Source organism: Rattus norvegicus, chromosome 10, assembly GCF_036323735.1.
Source record: "Rattus norvegicus strain BN/NHsdMcwi chromosome 10, GRCr8, whole genome shotgun sequence".
In the NCBI taxonomy this organism is placed as follows: Eukaryota; Metazoa; Chordata; class Mammalia; order Rodentia; family Muridae; genus Rattus; species Rattus norvegicus.
Window position 1 is genome coordinate 46,195,039 of NC_086028.1, and position 15,415 is coordinate 46,210,453.

The window sequence follows — 15,415 nt, forward strand, 5'->3', positions numbered from 1 at the left end:
AATGGGATTTCCCTGAGGCCAGCTAGGCTAATCGGCTGCCAGGCTGAAAGGTCTAGGCTCTGCAGGAGGCAGAGACTCGAGGTCCAGACAATAGGCTCCAGGAGACTGGGAGAGGAGAGTACCAAGGGTGCCTTCCAGACAAGAGTGGGCAAGGGGAGGGGAGTCACATGGAATTAGATCAGCAGAGAAGCCAGAAGGAGGAGCACAGAAAAAGCAAGAGATAAAAGCTAAATGCAACACAAGATGGGAAGAAGCGATATGATATTAAAGAGGGTGGAGTGTGCCTGTGACCCCGTGCTTGGTGTGTAAGGGGAATGAATATGTGAGCTCAGAAGCAAGCCTGTGTGGATGTGTTGACTGATCCCATCCCGTATGTGCCTGTGTGACTGTGACTGCACCTGTGCACCTTAGCCACCGCGCTCCTCATCTCATGCATTTTGTGCAGGTGTTGCCTGAGCTTGCTCGGTATCCTGCCGTGTGCAGCCTGTCCAGATTCCCTCGTCTGCCTGTAGTCTGAGTATATATATGCTCGCCATGCACCTGTGTGTGCGCGTGTCCCCGGGAAGATGTGTGTGTGTGTGTGTGTGTGTGTGTGTGTGTGTGTGTGCCACGCGCGTGCGCGCGTATGTGTTCGCGCGCGCGCGCTCCAGTGCGCAAGTGGCTGGTGCGTGTGGGGGGCAGCTGGGGCCAAGAGGGGCCACCGGGCCAGGCCAGGGCGGTGGTGGGCGGGATCAGCGGCGCCGCGGCGCAGGGCGGGCGTGCTTTTGGCGGAGAGTTGGAGGAGTTACCGAGCTGGGCTACTGTGGCAGCGGGGCGCGGAGCTGGGTGCGCGCAGAAGCTTCTGCCTCCCGCCGCCTCCTCGCCCTCCATTCCTCGTTCCCTGTCTTCCCTGGGCCACGCCGCGACTGCGCTGCCACCGCCTCCCTGGGAACGGTCGCCGGGGGAGGGTGCCCTGTACGATCGAAGCCCGCTGGGAGGTGCAGGACACCCACACCCGGCTCTGGGGAGCGCGCCCGGCCCTGCCCGGGATCAGATAACTGCGGCGGGGGAGGGGGTGGGTCGGCGGTTCTTGTCGCGGGACTGAGCGACAGAAGCCAGCGGCAAGCCCGGAGCGAGAGCCGAGTGGCTGGGGGCGCCGTCTGGGCGTGCGCCCCCGACCCATGGCTGGCTGGTGGCACCCAGCGCCCGGGAGCGACGCGCCCCTCGGCGTGGAGCGCTCCCAGGGGCTGCGCTGAGGCGGCGGCGGCAACGGTGGCAATGCAGCCAGCGCAGCGGCGGCCGGGACCCGGAACGGCCGCGCGGAGCTTGGAGGACGCGGGACGCGCCGCGCCCCGGCCACTGACCGAGGTAAGAGCGCGGCCGCGGGCGCACGGCCCACCCGCCCGGCCCCTGTTCCCATCAGACAGCTTCCCGCCCCGGGTGAGCGAGGGGTGGTGCAGCAACAGGGAAGGTGAGGCAGAAAGGCTCCTTCCGTTCCTTTTTCTCCTTTCCCGTGGTGAACCACCAGATGAAATGCTGACAGAGAGCTTTTCTTCCCCTGCCATATTTCAGGCTACAGCCACCAGGGAAGTTTGCTCCGGGCTAACCTCTTTCCCAGTGTGTATGTGTGTGTTGCGAGGGCGGGGGGCGGCTCTTGGAAACTTTGAGGAGCTCTTGATCCCCCTCAGCCGGCTGGATTGAGGGGGCTCGTAAGGCAGCGGGCGGAGCCACTTTTGCGCGCAGCATTGGTCCTAGGCGTGACCTTACCCGAGAGACCTGTGATGAAGATGAGGTACAGAGTGAGTGCACAGGTTCAGCTAGCGACCTGAGAATGCTCCCTGCTAAGACCTGGGATCTTTGGAGTCATTTCTTTCCCACCGCCTGTGCTGTAATGGAGTAAAAATATTCTGGAGGTGGTTCTTAACCATCCATCTAGCCTGCAAGTCCAGGACACCTTTTGCTTCTTAGATTTGGTCTTGAGAAACCCAAAGGGGCTCAGGGCAGAGGGTCTCTCCTAGGCGCACAAGTCTATTCTGGTGTCCTGTGAGGAACCGTGAGACGGCTGGGACGGAGAGCTTCTGAAGAGCCTTTGGGGAAAGCGGGAGAGCCGAGGCCGTAGACTCGTAGACTCGGCCCCTGCCTTAATTTGTGCACATGTCCTGTGAATACCTTAGAGCTCACAGGAAAGTGTCACTTCGGTGAAGGCCTCCAGTTCTAGGAGGTTCTGCCACCCTACTGCATAGACCTAGTGGGATTGGGGCGGCCCTTCTGGCCATCCCCAGAGTGTGACGTTGTCTTTGGCCCTTTCTAGTTTCTTCCTTACTACCTGTACCCAAGCCTGAAGCTGGCAGTAAAGATCTAGGGACTTTCTGGCCTTGGCATCCACCTCCTGAGCACTGGTTAGAGGCTTCAGCTCTCTGGATGGCCTCGGTGCCCACTTGCCGCTGAGATCAGTTGCCTCCTCCTCCAAGGTGGGAACCCACAAGGCTTAGGCTTCCAGCCTTCAAACGCTCTGAGAGATAAGCGAAATCCCGCCCTGGCTGCTGTCCCACCTCACTAGACTCCAGCCTGGCACTACACCGGGTGGCTGATTTGGGACCCCTCACCAAAATCTACCCATGAACAGGAGAAGTGCAGGGAGGGGAGGCAGATTGGAATACCAGGCTCCTCCTTGAAAATTCCTTCCTCTGTATTCCCAGGAGAGCCCCTTCAGGGCCTGTAGGGGAACCCCAAAGAGACTTCTCAGCGAAATCATCCGCTGTGCTCAAGGGGTCCCTCCAATTAGTCAGGAGACACAAGGGTCTCTATCATAATAGGTGACCTGGATAGGTTGAGCCACTTGTGAGAATAAATGTACAGTTGTGGGCATGTGGCCCACCAGACCGGCCTCAGCTGGGAACAGGGAGAGGCTTAGTCAACCTTAGGGACAAGGTAGGTAGTTCTGGTGTGCTAGACAACAGAGCAGGACCTTCTTCTCCATTGAGCTACTGCTATATGCGTAAATGCAGTGTTGATACGGGACTGGCATTTGTGTACTTCAAGCCTTAACTGTTCTCTTTTGTCCTGGGCTGGGTGGGCACCATGGGGTAATGGATGAGTACTCTGTCACTGGGTTCTCCAGGTAAGGTCCTCTGTCGATGTGTGACTAGTGGAGGTAGGATTAGGAGTCTGTGCTGTGTTGGGAGAGGTATCTGCGGCAGGTGCTTCCAGAGCCATGCAACATGTTAGGTCAAAACAGAAGGCCTCCCCACTTTCCCCAAATCAGAAGCTTTCATACCAGGACCCCTGTGTTTCCCTCTGCTCTGCTCTAGGCAGGACCAGGCAGTACTGAATGGCCTTTTAGCTGTGAACTAACATGGCAGCAATAATGGTGACAACCCTGGCCACAGTGGCAACTCTAGGCTCTGCGACACTGGGGCCAGTACAGCCTGCAGACAGTTTCCTCTGGCTCAGCCAGGCCTCCGGTGCCTGGGGCCATAGTCGATATGACCAGTCATGGCACCCAAAGGCCTTGGCACAAAGCTATTGTGGAAGTGACTGCGTCATCACTGTCAGCAATCCCTGTGGTCCTTGCCAGCCCCCAGGCGGGGTCTGCTAGTATACTGTGAGGTTTGCTCAACACTCCCTGCTCCTGATTCCCACTCTGGACAAGACCCTTCCTGCAACAGATGTAGCTGGGCCTTGTGGCTGGGCCTTGTGGCTGGGCCTTGTCCAGGGCTTTGCTGTGAGTGAAACATGGGCAAAGCTACCCCTCCCGTGTGGACTGTCTTTGGAGCCTTGCCAGGGACTGACACTGAAAAGAGGCAGACAAGGGGCAGCTCATGGGCAGCAGGAGTGGGGAGGCTGAGCCGATGTCTCGGGAGGGTTGCTGGGAAGCAGAGGGTAAGGGGCAGACAGCAGGGAAAATAGTAGATAAAGCAAGAATGAGGGAGCTGTCTGGGACTGGGCTTCAGGCTTCAGAGGAGCTGTGGTGACGAAGGGGCTTTTCCAGAGGAACTGGCCCCAGGAAGGAGTTGAGGGCCCAGAGCTGGGCCAGCTAATTTAATTTGTTAATGGCTTGCCAGTGCAGAAGCTTGAATTGTCTCCTTTATATGGATGGGAATGGAGGCCAGGAGGTGTTGGAACTTCTGTGTAGCCTGTGTGCTTCTGACTGAGAGCCTAGGGCCCGCCCAGGGACAGGCTGCACCTTTCTGCCACTCACAGATACATTTACTGAGGGCAGTCTCTATCCCCAGGCAGTTCCCACTAAGCCCTAGGGCCTGCCTGCCTACCTCCCTATCTCCCAGGAAGTTGCTTCCTTGGGACCTGATGAAGACCTGGCATGGAGGTAGTGTTCCACAAATGCTCCCTGAGGCTTCAGTGGCAGCCGTCTTGTGATGTGGCCAGAGCTGTAGTGGGTGTGAGCTCCAGAGTGTCCAGCATACAGAAACAGTAAAAGACTGTTCAGAAAGTCCCCGTGTAGGGAAGATTTGGTTTGAGGGCAAATGGGGGATGTTGGTGGAGCAAGAAACGCACAGGTGCTTCTCCTGGCCTCAGTTTCTGGGACTGAAACCTGGAAGCTCTGGGATACCCAGAATGGAGAAGGGAAAGAGAGCCTTTAAACAGGCCTATAAGGGTATTGTAGGCTCAGCAAAACTGGGAGTCTTCAGAGGGGACCCCATGAAGGAGAACTGTGGACTTTTGGTGCCAAGCCTTGGGAATCACAGTGCAGTCCAGTCTTCCTTTGGCTGCAAGGCAAACTGTTTAGAGAGAAGTGGGTTTCCATGGAGGTGGCCTCAGATGCTGACCTCCTACTCTGGGCTGTCCTGGGTGCCCATTCTCACCCACAGAGATGTCCTAAAGCTCACCTTTTCCTACTTGACTGCTGAGGTGACAACTATAGAGGTGGTATGGGGCTGTGGGGACCTCAGAGATCCTGGCCCTGCACCCTCCGTAGCCTTCAGGCCTAGTGTATCAAACACGGCTCCACGAGCCAGCCAGCAGGCACAGGGATGCCTTTCTCAGCTGCCCCAGGGGCAGCTTTGTTCTTGCTGGGTATCAACTGCTTCTTGATGGTGGATGTGGCCTTGTGGGTCTGGCTTGGAAGCTCCCTAATATCCCCTCCAAGCTGAAGGGTCCCCTCTATTCCTCACCTGTGGCCCAGTCTCTTGGAAGAACTCGGCCTTGGGGATGGCTAGAGGACAAACAGTAAAAGGTATGGAGTGACAGGCCATTGCTGCTCAGGCACCTACTGTGTGCTTGACCTGCTCTGGGTGGCAGCGCTCCCGTGGTTTCAGTCTGGCCTTCCTCACTGTGTGTTCTTGCTTCTGCTTCTCTCCCTGACCTCCTTGTTCTGCTTTCAACATGGCGGGCCTGTGCTCCAGCAGGACCTATGCCTGTATCATTCCCTTATCTGGACCACTTCTTCCCAGGTCTGTCTATGACCCTTTCCTTTCCACCTTCCTGTGCTGCCCAAATGCCACTTCTTCCCTGTAGCCCCTCCCCACAACCCCTCACACCATACCCCTTGCCCTCCATATCACGGCTTTCTTGACGTAGAACCTAGTGCCATCTGCTCCTGCTTCGATTTTCTTCATTGTCTTGGGCTATAAACCCATAGCTGTGCCCCTTGGGCCTGTGACAATAGGCGTCAGACAGCGGGTGCTCTGTACGTACAGCGGGTGGGTGTGTGCTTTCAGCCGTGTGCCTCCTGACACACTATGTTTATCCTGTAGGGGCCACTGTGCACATCTGTAGGTGAGACTATGGAGTCTCTGGAAGAACCAGCCTAGTTCCTGTGTTGAGCCTGAGCTGGGAGCCGGGGCTATGCTCTGAAGCCTTACCCTGGCATCCTGTGGCTGAGCAGGAAGAGTCGAGTCTGGACCAGTCTGGCTGGAGTCAGCCTTTCTGTTCACACAGTCTCCTGTCTGAGCCTGGCTGCCCCCATCTTGGGACAGCCCCACCCCAGCTGCAGGGGGTTAGCACACAGAGGCCAGCCGAAGTGACTTTTGGCTCCTGGCCATTCTCCTAGGTGGTGGGTCTTGCCATCTGCCTGCCTTCTTATCCAGCCTGGCCTTGAGAGGTGGCGTGGGTACACCAACCCCCACTGGCCACTGGAGTTTGGGCTGTGCTTCTTACTTTCCCATTCCAGTCCTTTGAACACGACCTCCATGTTTTACACATATTTTAGTTCTTCACATTTGTACTCAACAACTTAGGCTTGTCCTGTTGGGAGGAAAACATGACATTTTCTTGTGGTCAGTGCGTGGCCTCCCTCTTCTCTCCTGGTAGTCTCCATGGCTTCTGGTGTCTGGATAGAAGGGGTTTGGGGTCCTATCTTCTGAGAGTCACCTGGAGACAGGGAGGGACCAAGTCAAGGTTGGACTGGAGCCTTGGACAATTCTCCTCTCTGGTAGGGGTGACGTGGCATCCCCATTGTGGGAGTGGGTCCCCTGAGGCCAGAGGAGGGTCTCATAGCCCTTTAGAAGTGAGTTTGGTATCTCTGCCCTCTGGCCTCTTTTTAGCTGTGTGGAGACTTGGCGGTGGGGTGGGGGTGGGGTGAATGGAAGCTGGGGTGCTGGGCTATGTGGGCCAGTAAGTCTGAGAGGGCAGTGGAGACGGCTAGAGAAGGTATGGGGCCCAGGCCAGAGGCATGCCCTCACCCCTGCCTACCTCCTCCTCCTTCCAGCTGCAGCTCAGGCCCCCCGAAGCTGGCTGCTCCAGCCCTGCAATTCTTCAGCACTTAAAGCAAAAATAAATCACCGCCAGCAGCTGGCGTTCTGGGTGGCGGCAGCCGCACCACCCCCCTGCCCCGACCTCTGCCTCTGGGCTTCTGGTTCCAGGCCAAGGCCAGCCTTCCACTCAGGCCTGGGAGAGGATGTGGAAGCCTGTGGGGGCTTGGCATGGCCTGGTGAGGTCACATGGAAGGCAGAAGCATTGTTGGCCCCTGAGGCTCTAGAGTCTCTAGTAGGAGGGGGAGGTTCCATTTCAACTTGGTAGAAATGGACCTGGGAGGGCTGGGGCAAGTTCAGGGTGACCTGGTCACCTGGAGGTCACTCCTTCTCATTTCCCAGCTCTGGGCTTCTTTTCCTTCTCTCCCATCCTTTCCCTTCTCAGAGAATCCTAGAGGTCTTGACTTGTCAAGTGCTATGACGCAGGCCCCGAGGATGTCAAATTTTAGCATCGTTTATACGTTCAACAAATAGCTTTGGGCGCGCGCACGTGCAAGGCCCTGTGCCGAGAGGCTGGGGCCGTAGATGTACACAAGCCCTCCCTTGTGGGGGACCCCCATGGGGCTGATATCTCTCAGGGTTGGGAAGATAAAATAGACAAGCAGAGGAGGAGTCATGGACTTGGTCATATTCCTTTGTTAATTATTGCAGTCTTTAATTATGGGAGTGTTGCATGGTACAATTAAATAGTAAGAGTAGAAAATGAATCCCTTCTCAGCTCTGCCTTCTCTCACTCCCCCCAAAATTCTTCGTGCTCTCTGGGTGACTGTCTTCCTCAGTGCTTGTGTAAGTGTAGCTGTTCTCTCCGTTCCTCTCCCCTTCCCCCACCCATGCATCCCTTGGTTCCCTGCTTCAGGATCCTGGCCATGTGGTGCCCAGTGCCCACTGAGCCCAGGGCTCCATTCCTGTCTCCAAGATGAGGGCTGAGTCACCGAGTCTGTGGATCCCGGTTGTGGAGCCTTTGAACTTGCAAAGCCATTGAGTTCACACATCATGGGTTCTTTGTGAAGTTTTACCAGTCTGAGGCAGGGAACCTGGGATTGCAGAATTGGAGCAGCTTAACCCCAAGAGAGGTTCTAGGTCCTTTCTGAGACCCCATGGGGTTTAGACCCTCTGGATTCCCATAATTCAGGTTCAAAGGATGTGCGGTGCCTGGGGGGATGTGTGCTTTAATTCCCCCAATAGCTCAGCGCTCTTTTAGTCATTTAACCCCCTAGCTTCCATGTGGTCTAAGGCCTAGCTAACCCCCTCCCTCCCTCCTTCCTTGGATCTGAAGGGGGAAGTGCCCACTCCTTTTTCTTATTTTTCTTAAAGTGGGGAGGTCCCGGCTTTGCTGTCTGCCTTTTTCTTGACCTTCTAGAGTAAGGGCCACTGGATCCTTTATGGTCTTCAGACAGGGTTAGTCCTCTGCCTGGGGTGGGACACCGCTACTGGGAACCCTGCTTCTGGTTTGTCCACCACTTGCTTGGGCCTCTCCTATTCCTGAATCCTAGTTTGATGTGAAGGAAGACCCTTTTTAGAAATTGTATGATGCCCTGATTCCAGGAGAAGCCCTAATGATTGCGAACGTTCTTATATGCCAAGCCTCAGTCTTCCCTCTTATGAAATGGGCACCAACGCTTCCTTTCTCTCAAGAGATCATTGTTTCCTGTCCTTTGTACTTGGCTCTGTGGTTGGGGCAGGGCAGGGTGGCTTCCTCTCCTCTGTCACCCCTCCGTTGTGCGGCAGGAGGTTTGGCCATGCCAACACCTCACCTGCTGGGTCTCAAGCTGTCGGTAACACCTGTTTGGTCAAAGCAGCCAGGATTTTCCCTGGGCCCTAGGAAACCTGAGGACCACTGGGTGAGTCCCCAGGAGCCAATGTGGCAATCCCACAGTGGCCCAGGCCCCTAGCCCACAAGACCGAACATATCCACCATCCCCTCTTTCTGCTTTGCTAAGTGTGAGCTGGACTGGGCACGGCCAGCTCAGCCATAACCAGTTGGGTTACTGAACTTAACCTTGTAGCAAACGCTCAGACCCACACTACCGGGCTCTGTCCTCTCCTGACCCAGATGCCTCCTGCTGGACCAAAACACTCTAAATAGGTAGAGGTTGATATGGAATAGACTTAGGGGACAGGGGAGTGATGGCGATTGGGAGTTCTGGGGGCCTTTACATGAACCTATGCTCTAGAGTCTGCCTCTATAAAATGGGAGCCTTAGAGCAATGAGCAACTGTGCCCACATATCTGCTCTTCCGCTGCATCAGGGATGAGGCCCAGGAAAAGGCAGAAGTGAATAGTAGGGAGCACAAGCCCTGAACTGGTTCAGGTGGTGCTGTGTTGGGGGTTGAAATAATATTGCTGAGCCTCTTATCTAGAATGATGAACTCCAACCTGCACTGAATTTCAGAAGTGTTTTTCAGGTTTTGGAATATGTGCGATAAGATATCTTGGAGAGGGGATCCACGCCTACACATGAAATCCAAGTGCGTTTTTTTCAACTATAACTTATATACAAAGTCTGAGTATGAATAGATTCTTTTTAATAATTTTGTGCAAGCTAAGCTTTTGTGATATGAATTTTTTTTGTTATTAGAACTCTTTCTCTCTCCCTCTCTTTCTCTCTTTCTCTTTCCTTAACTAGGGATGGAACCTAGGGCCTCATGCATGGTAGAAAGTCCTCTTGCCACTGATCTATATAACTCCAGCACCAGAAAAATAAAATCTTAAAACACAAAAAACCAGGTCAACAAAATGGATTGGCCCACGAGGCACTTACCATGTAAGCTCAATGCTAAGAACCCATTTAAAGATGGAAGGACAAAAGTGGTGACTGAAATTTGTCCTTTGACCTCTACATGTGTGTCACGATACACGCATGTGAGTGCACACCACAGCCACCGCCACCACCATTTAAAAAGAAAGAAAAGATGGGCCTTTGGGCAGTATCCTTTGGAAGCACATGGCGTGAGGGTTCTGTTTTGTTTTTTGCTAGTTCCCATGTGTGAGCCTTTGGCAGATGGCTGTCATTCTGTCCAGTCTCCCTTTGGGAGCACAGAGACAGGAGTGGTCCTCTCTTTCTGGAGTGGTTTTGAGCAATCTGAATTCATACATAGCCTGGGCACATGAAAGGGTATGGGTGATGTTACTTTCTTTTTTTAATTTTTTTTTCCGGAGCTGCGGACTGAACCCAGGGCCTTGTGCTTGCTAGGCAAGCGCTCTACCACTGAGCTAAATCCCCAACCCCTCTTTTTTTAATTTTTAATTTTATGTGCATTGGTGTTTTGCCTGTTATGTGTATCAGATCTTCTGGAACTGGAGCCACAGAGAGTTGTGGGGTGCTGGGAATTGAACCTGGGTCCTTTGGAATAGCAGCCAGTGCTCTTAACTGCTGAGCCATCTCTCCAGCCCTGAAATATTACTGTGGCAAGATGGTTTTGAGATTTGCCTGGTATTTCAGGCAAGAGCCTGAATTCATGCTTAGTTAGCTTCCTAGTTCTGATGTATTAAGTTCTTAGGTCTCCATCCAACCCTCGCTGTCACTGAGCCTGGGTCCTCTAAACAGGTTCTGGGAACGACTCCGCTAGGTTGGAGGGAATATTTCTTTGTGATTTTGAGAGCCCACCTGGTGTCACACCAGTGCAGAGCCACCTCAGCAGAGCTTGAGCATACCACAGCCACCTGATGCCCCATTTGATAGCTCAGCTTTTGGCAGCAAGGGCTTTCACTTCCCTTGGTTTAGACGTCACTCAGGATGGTACCTTCCTGTGGCTCATGCTCAGAGTTAGCTCCTTTGGGGAGGGTGTTCTCAAATCTTCATCCTACCCCACTGGTTGGTCAAAAAGCCAGGTGGTTAGCTCCTCCCACTTCCACCATGTCTCTTTTCTCATTCTCTGGGTCTTCACAGCTGACGCAAAGGACAGGGAGCTGCTACTCCTTTGCAGATTCCAAAACCAAGGTGCAGTGAGGCTGTGCGGCGACCAGCCTGCCTCCTCCTCTGTTCTGTGTGCCCAGTGCCCAAGATTGATGTCCGTAACACCTGGCTTTCTCTAACTGCCACTGGACTCGTGGCCCAAGCTATCTCCTTGCCCACCACCAGGCATATCCCTGTGGAGACGTGCTGAATTGATGACGCCAGTGTCCTTCCTTGGTCCTTCCTCACACTCCAGGCTATTATCGGGATTTTGGGGGGGTTATCATGCACATGGTGCCAGTGTTTCTTGAGAAGTAGTGTGACGTCTCCCTGAGATTTGGCATCTAAAGATAACCATGAAATGACAGTTACCAGATCTGCTGGTGCTGGGCACTGCGCTCAATGCTTGCAGATGTTATCTCATTTAATGCTCAGTATCCCAGACAGGCTAGGGATGAGGCTGGGGAGGCAGATGGCCAATCCAGCTGTCAGTTAACATCCAAAAGCCATGAAGAGACGTCTGAAGAATGCTGTGGGCTGGTGAGAGGTGCCTGACCCGAGATCTTCTCCCAAGATATTAGACATCCTGCTTGGCTGGGAGTAGTGATGCTGGCCATAAGCACTATAAGCTGTATTGGCCTAGATTTAAGTGGGGGCTGTCCCCTTTCTGTGTGACTTGAGGCTAGCGGTGTCATTTCTCTACACCTCAATTCTGTACTCTAAAAAATAGGGCAAAATCTCCCTTTCACACTGATAGTTCCAGAGAAGCGCTTGGCCACACCTTATAGCTGTTTTAATAAGATTCTAGATGGTAGAGGACCATTTCATAGGTAGAGAAACTAAGGCTTCAAAGAGAGGACACACTGTTGGGGATCATACGCAGCCTGTGTGATCTGAGGCTTCTCATCCCTCTGTGGTTTCAACTTCTGAATGTGGGCTGGTTCTGTCAGCTTCGTCCTTGCTCTGGATCAGGTTGGGGGACAGACAGACCATTTCTTGGGCCCTTCAGGGCTGGGATCCTGGGGCAGGCCATGGTTGAGGTCAAGGCCTTATGTAAGTTTCTCAGAGTGCCTCCTGTAACTACTTTCACACGGCTGACAGCGACTTCTCCAAATGCTCCTCATCCTGGGAACGATTTGGCCTTAACAGCTGTGCTCCTAGACTCAGTGGCTATGGAAGATGGGCACGGCAGGCGTTTCAAGAATTTGTTTACAGATATATGATGCCCTGGAATGCCATGCCTGCTTATGGACAGGGTTTCTACAACCCTCCCACCTGGGGTCACTTTTACCCGAGACATTTTTATGTGACCCTGGGTATAGAGGTATACCAGATGGGCTAAGCAGTTATTAGTAGTAAATCATGAAGAGATTTCATCATTTAATAAAGATTAAGGAAAATTTGCATGCTAATGAGATGAACATGCTTATTTTTACAAAAATAATGAAATCCTAGCTGAATGTTGGAGACTCTAGGTCACAGAGATATACAACATTTTTCAGAGTTGATAGATATTTTGATTTTATAAATGTCAGTGTTGAGAATGGCTTCTTGCATAAATACAGGGTACAAAATGGCATGAGTGTGTTTAGGGTCATTTCAGGGATGGTTGAAAATTCTGCTCTGATCTCAAGCCAAAATTCATTTTAACTTTTTAAAATACAAAATTCAATGTTTTAAATTTGTAACAGGGTCTCACTGTGCAGCCCTGGCCTGGAACTCCTACTAGACCAGGTTAGCCTTCAAATCACAGAAATCCATCTGTTTCTACCTCCTGAGCACAGGGATTAAAGGTGTGCACTACCATGTCTGGCAGCAATTTTTTTTTAAAAAAAGGTTTACTTATTTTTATTTCACATGTTTGAGTGTTTTGCCTGCATGTGTCTCTGTATACCATATGTGTAGCTGATATCCTTCCGAGGTCAGAACAGGGCAGTAGATCCCTCGGAACTGAAGTTGCAGACAGTTGTAAGCCACCATTTTGGGGCTGGAAACTGAACCCCTGCTCTGTATAAAAATAGCAAGTTCTCTTTAAGTGCCAGGCCATCTCTACAGCCCTGCCTGGTGACAACTTTCAAAATCAAAGAGAGTATAATCTGTATTAGTTACCTTTCTGCTGCTATGACAGAATTCTGTGACTGAAAGCAGCTTTAAGGAAAAGTTCATTTTAGCTTCCATTTGTAGAGGGCTAGAGTCCACAATGGTGGGGAAGGCACATCATGGCACACAGCAGGAAGCTGTGTGAGAGAGAACCAGAAGCAGGGTGAAACCGTAAAGCCCACAAGCTCACCTCAATAGAATATGTTTTCCTGCAAGGCTCTGCCTACTCAAAGTTCCATAACCTCGCCAAACAGAGCCATCAGCTGGGAGCCTCACATTCGAACGTGAGTTGCTGGAGGCATTTCTCATTCAAACTACCATCCCAAGATATAATAATTATATGCTGAGAAATATAGTAAGAAGATATTTAAAGCCTTTGTTTTCTCCTGTTTCTGTAAGAGCAGAACACTGTGCGTGCATTAGAGACACGGATGTTCATAACATACATGTGTTTTGTTGGTGCTGTGTGGCTTGGTGTTGTGTCAGCATGAGCTGTTCAGAACCAAGACTGCATGAATACCTGGGAGTCACAACACACTGACTTGGAATTGAGTTCTGATCATTGCATGTTCAGAATACTTACCATTGCCATTTTTTGGGACCCTACCTTGAGTTACCATATGGGATCACAATGTATAGTTTAAGAATCTGGTACTTAGGAGACAACTGAGTTGTTGGTCATCCATCCATCCATCCATCCATCCATCCATCCATCCATCCATCCGTCTACCTACCCTAACTCCCTACTCAGATACATACATGCATACATGCACATACATACATATACCCACCTGACCTCCATCCATCCACCCATCCATCTATCTGTACCCACTCTCTCCCCCACACATACATATATACAAATTTATACATCTGATCCCAACCCATCCATCCACCTACTCACCCCCTCCTTATATACATGCCTACATGCACATATGAACATACATACATACACACCTACATATACACACTTGACCCCTACCCATCCACCCATCCATCTATCCATCCACAGATTCATTCATCCCTCCATTGGCTTTAAGGATCCCAGGTCCTTCCCTAACCATATACACAATACATACATACATACATACATACATACATACATACATAAAATATACATACATACAAACATGCACACCTGACCACCATCCATCCATCCATCCATCCATCCATCCATCCATCCATCCATCCATCCACAGATCCATTCACCCCTCCATTTGGTTTTAAGGATCCCAGGTCCTGTGGAGAAGCAGCCATTTTCACAGATTTCTATGACCCAGTGAAAGCCTCCGAGAGGGTAGTGCTGAACACAGAAGGCTCGAAGGTGAATACCTTGGATCCTGGCTTCACAAGGGCTGTGGTAGCACCTGTGTTCCTAGGAGAGGGCCTAGCTCTGGAGGGCTCTTAGAGTACTGCTGAGAGCCAAAGAAATTATTAGTTGACTGCTACTCAAGACCCCCGTGACTTCAGGAGAACAAGAGCCAAAGGATACAAAGCCCCTATATACAGTTGCAGTCTCCTGTGGGACCGCCGTCCAGCCACACAGACACTTCTGCACCTGCCAGGACCCATCCTGAGCCCTCATCTCCCCAGCCCATTATTGAACCTGTTGACCATTTCTTTTTTTTTTTTTTTTTTTTTTTTTGGTTCTTTTTTTCAGAGCTGGGGACCGAACCCAGGGCCTTGCGTTTGCTAGGCAAGCGCTCTACCACTGAGCTAAATCCCCAACCCCCCGTTGACCATTTCTAATCTCGCCCCTGATACCTGCGCCCCCTCCAGATCCTGGGCCCAAGCCTTCCCGGTAAAGCCTCAGACTTTGTGGATGGTTTGGTTTTCTGAGAATATCAAAGGAGAGCTCGCTGGTCAAGGCTACAGCTGCTCATTTGATCTTCTCAGCCCTTTCCTATAGATGGATTCTCACTCTTTTGTCCACAGGACCTTATCCTCTCTGGCTTTCTAAATCTACTGCTATATCCAGGGTTCTCTTTTGCCACTGGACTCTCTCTAGACTGCTTAGGAATGAATCTTTCCAGGGGTGACCATTGAGAGTCTATCACCTAGGACACTGGGTGACAAACAGTTCTGCTCTACAGAACTTGTGTGTCCAGGGGACAATGACTAGGGCCTCCATGGGAGTGGAGATCATTAAATCAGGGAAGGAGCTGAAGGGTGTCAGAGAGAAGAGGGTGTGGCAGACTGATTGATGTTGACCCAGTTAAGGCAAAGCAAGGACAGAGCAGGAGAGCCATTCTCTGTAGGGCTACAGACTGGGTCATCATCTTTGCCTGTGTGTCAGCATGTGTGCACTGGGTAGTGCCAGATCATCTGGCCTGGGCTCTACAGGGAAGTCTTGTCTGGCTGCTGTAATGGCATGCCAAGGAGATGACAGACAGACCAATGCCCCACAGGGCTTTTCTCTCTAGGCTCCACCTTCAGCTGCAGCTGCTTTGGGGGAGTACAGCTTAGCTGGTCCCTACCCTCTTTCAGCTTGTTAGGCATGAGAGCTGACAGGAGCCTCCTCCCCCAGGACACTGCAATAGCCTGGATCTGGAGGGACTCCAAGCCACCTGTCTCTCATCAGCCTCGGGGTGCTGATGTGTGAGGTGGGAGGATGGTCACAGAGCCACGCTGTCCTCACAACCCAGTAGCCTCAAACAGGGGATCCTAGATCAGCGAGCTCAGAAGGGGGGGCCTTAGCTAGGCAGTGCAGACGGGAACAGATTCCTCATGGGGC

The 15,415-nt window shown here is 52.2% G+C and overlaps 1 protein-coding gene across 1 annotated transcript in view; it reads left to right on the forward strand.

Moving 5' to 3' along the window:
• Positions 1-1,071: 1,071 nt before the first annotated feature.
• The window catches only part of Kcnj12 (potassium inwardly-rectifying channel, subfamily J, member 12), a 48,899-nt gene continuing 34,555 nt past the window's right edge, over positions 1,072-15,415 (forward strand). Inside the window, exon 1 of the mRNA NM_053981.2 lies at positions 1,072-1,347. The gene's annotated coding sequence lies outside the window, so the exon portion shown is untranslated. The remainder of the gene's footprint in view (positions 1,348-15,415) is intronic.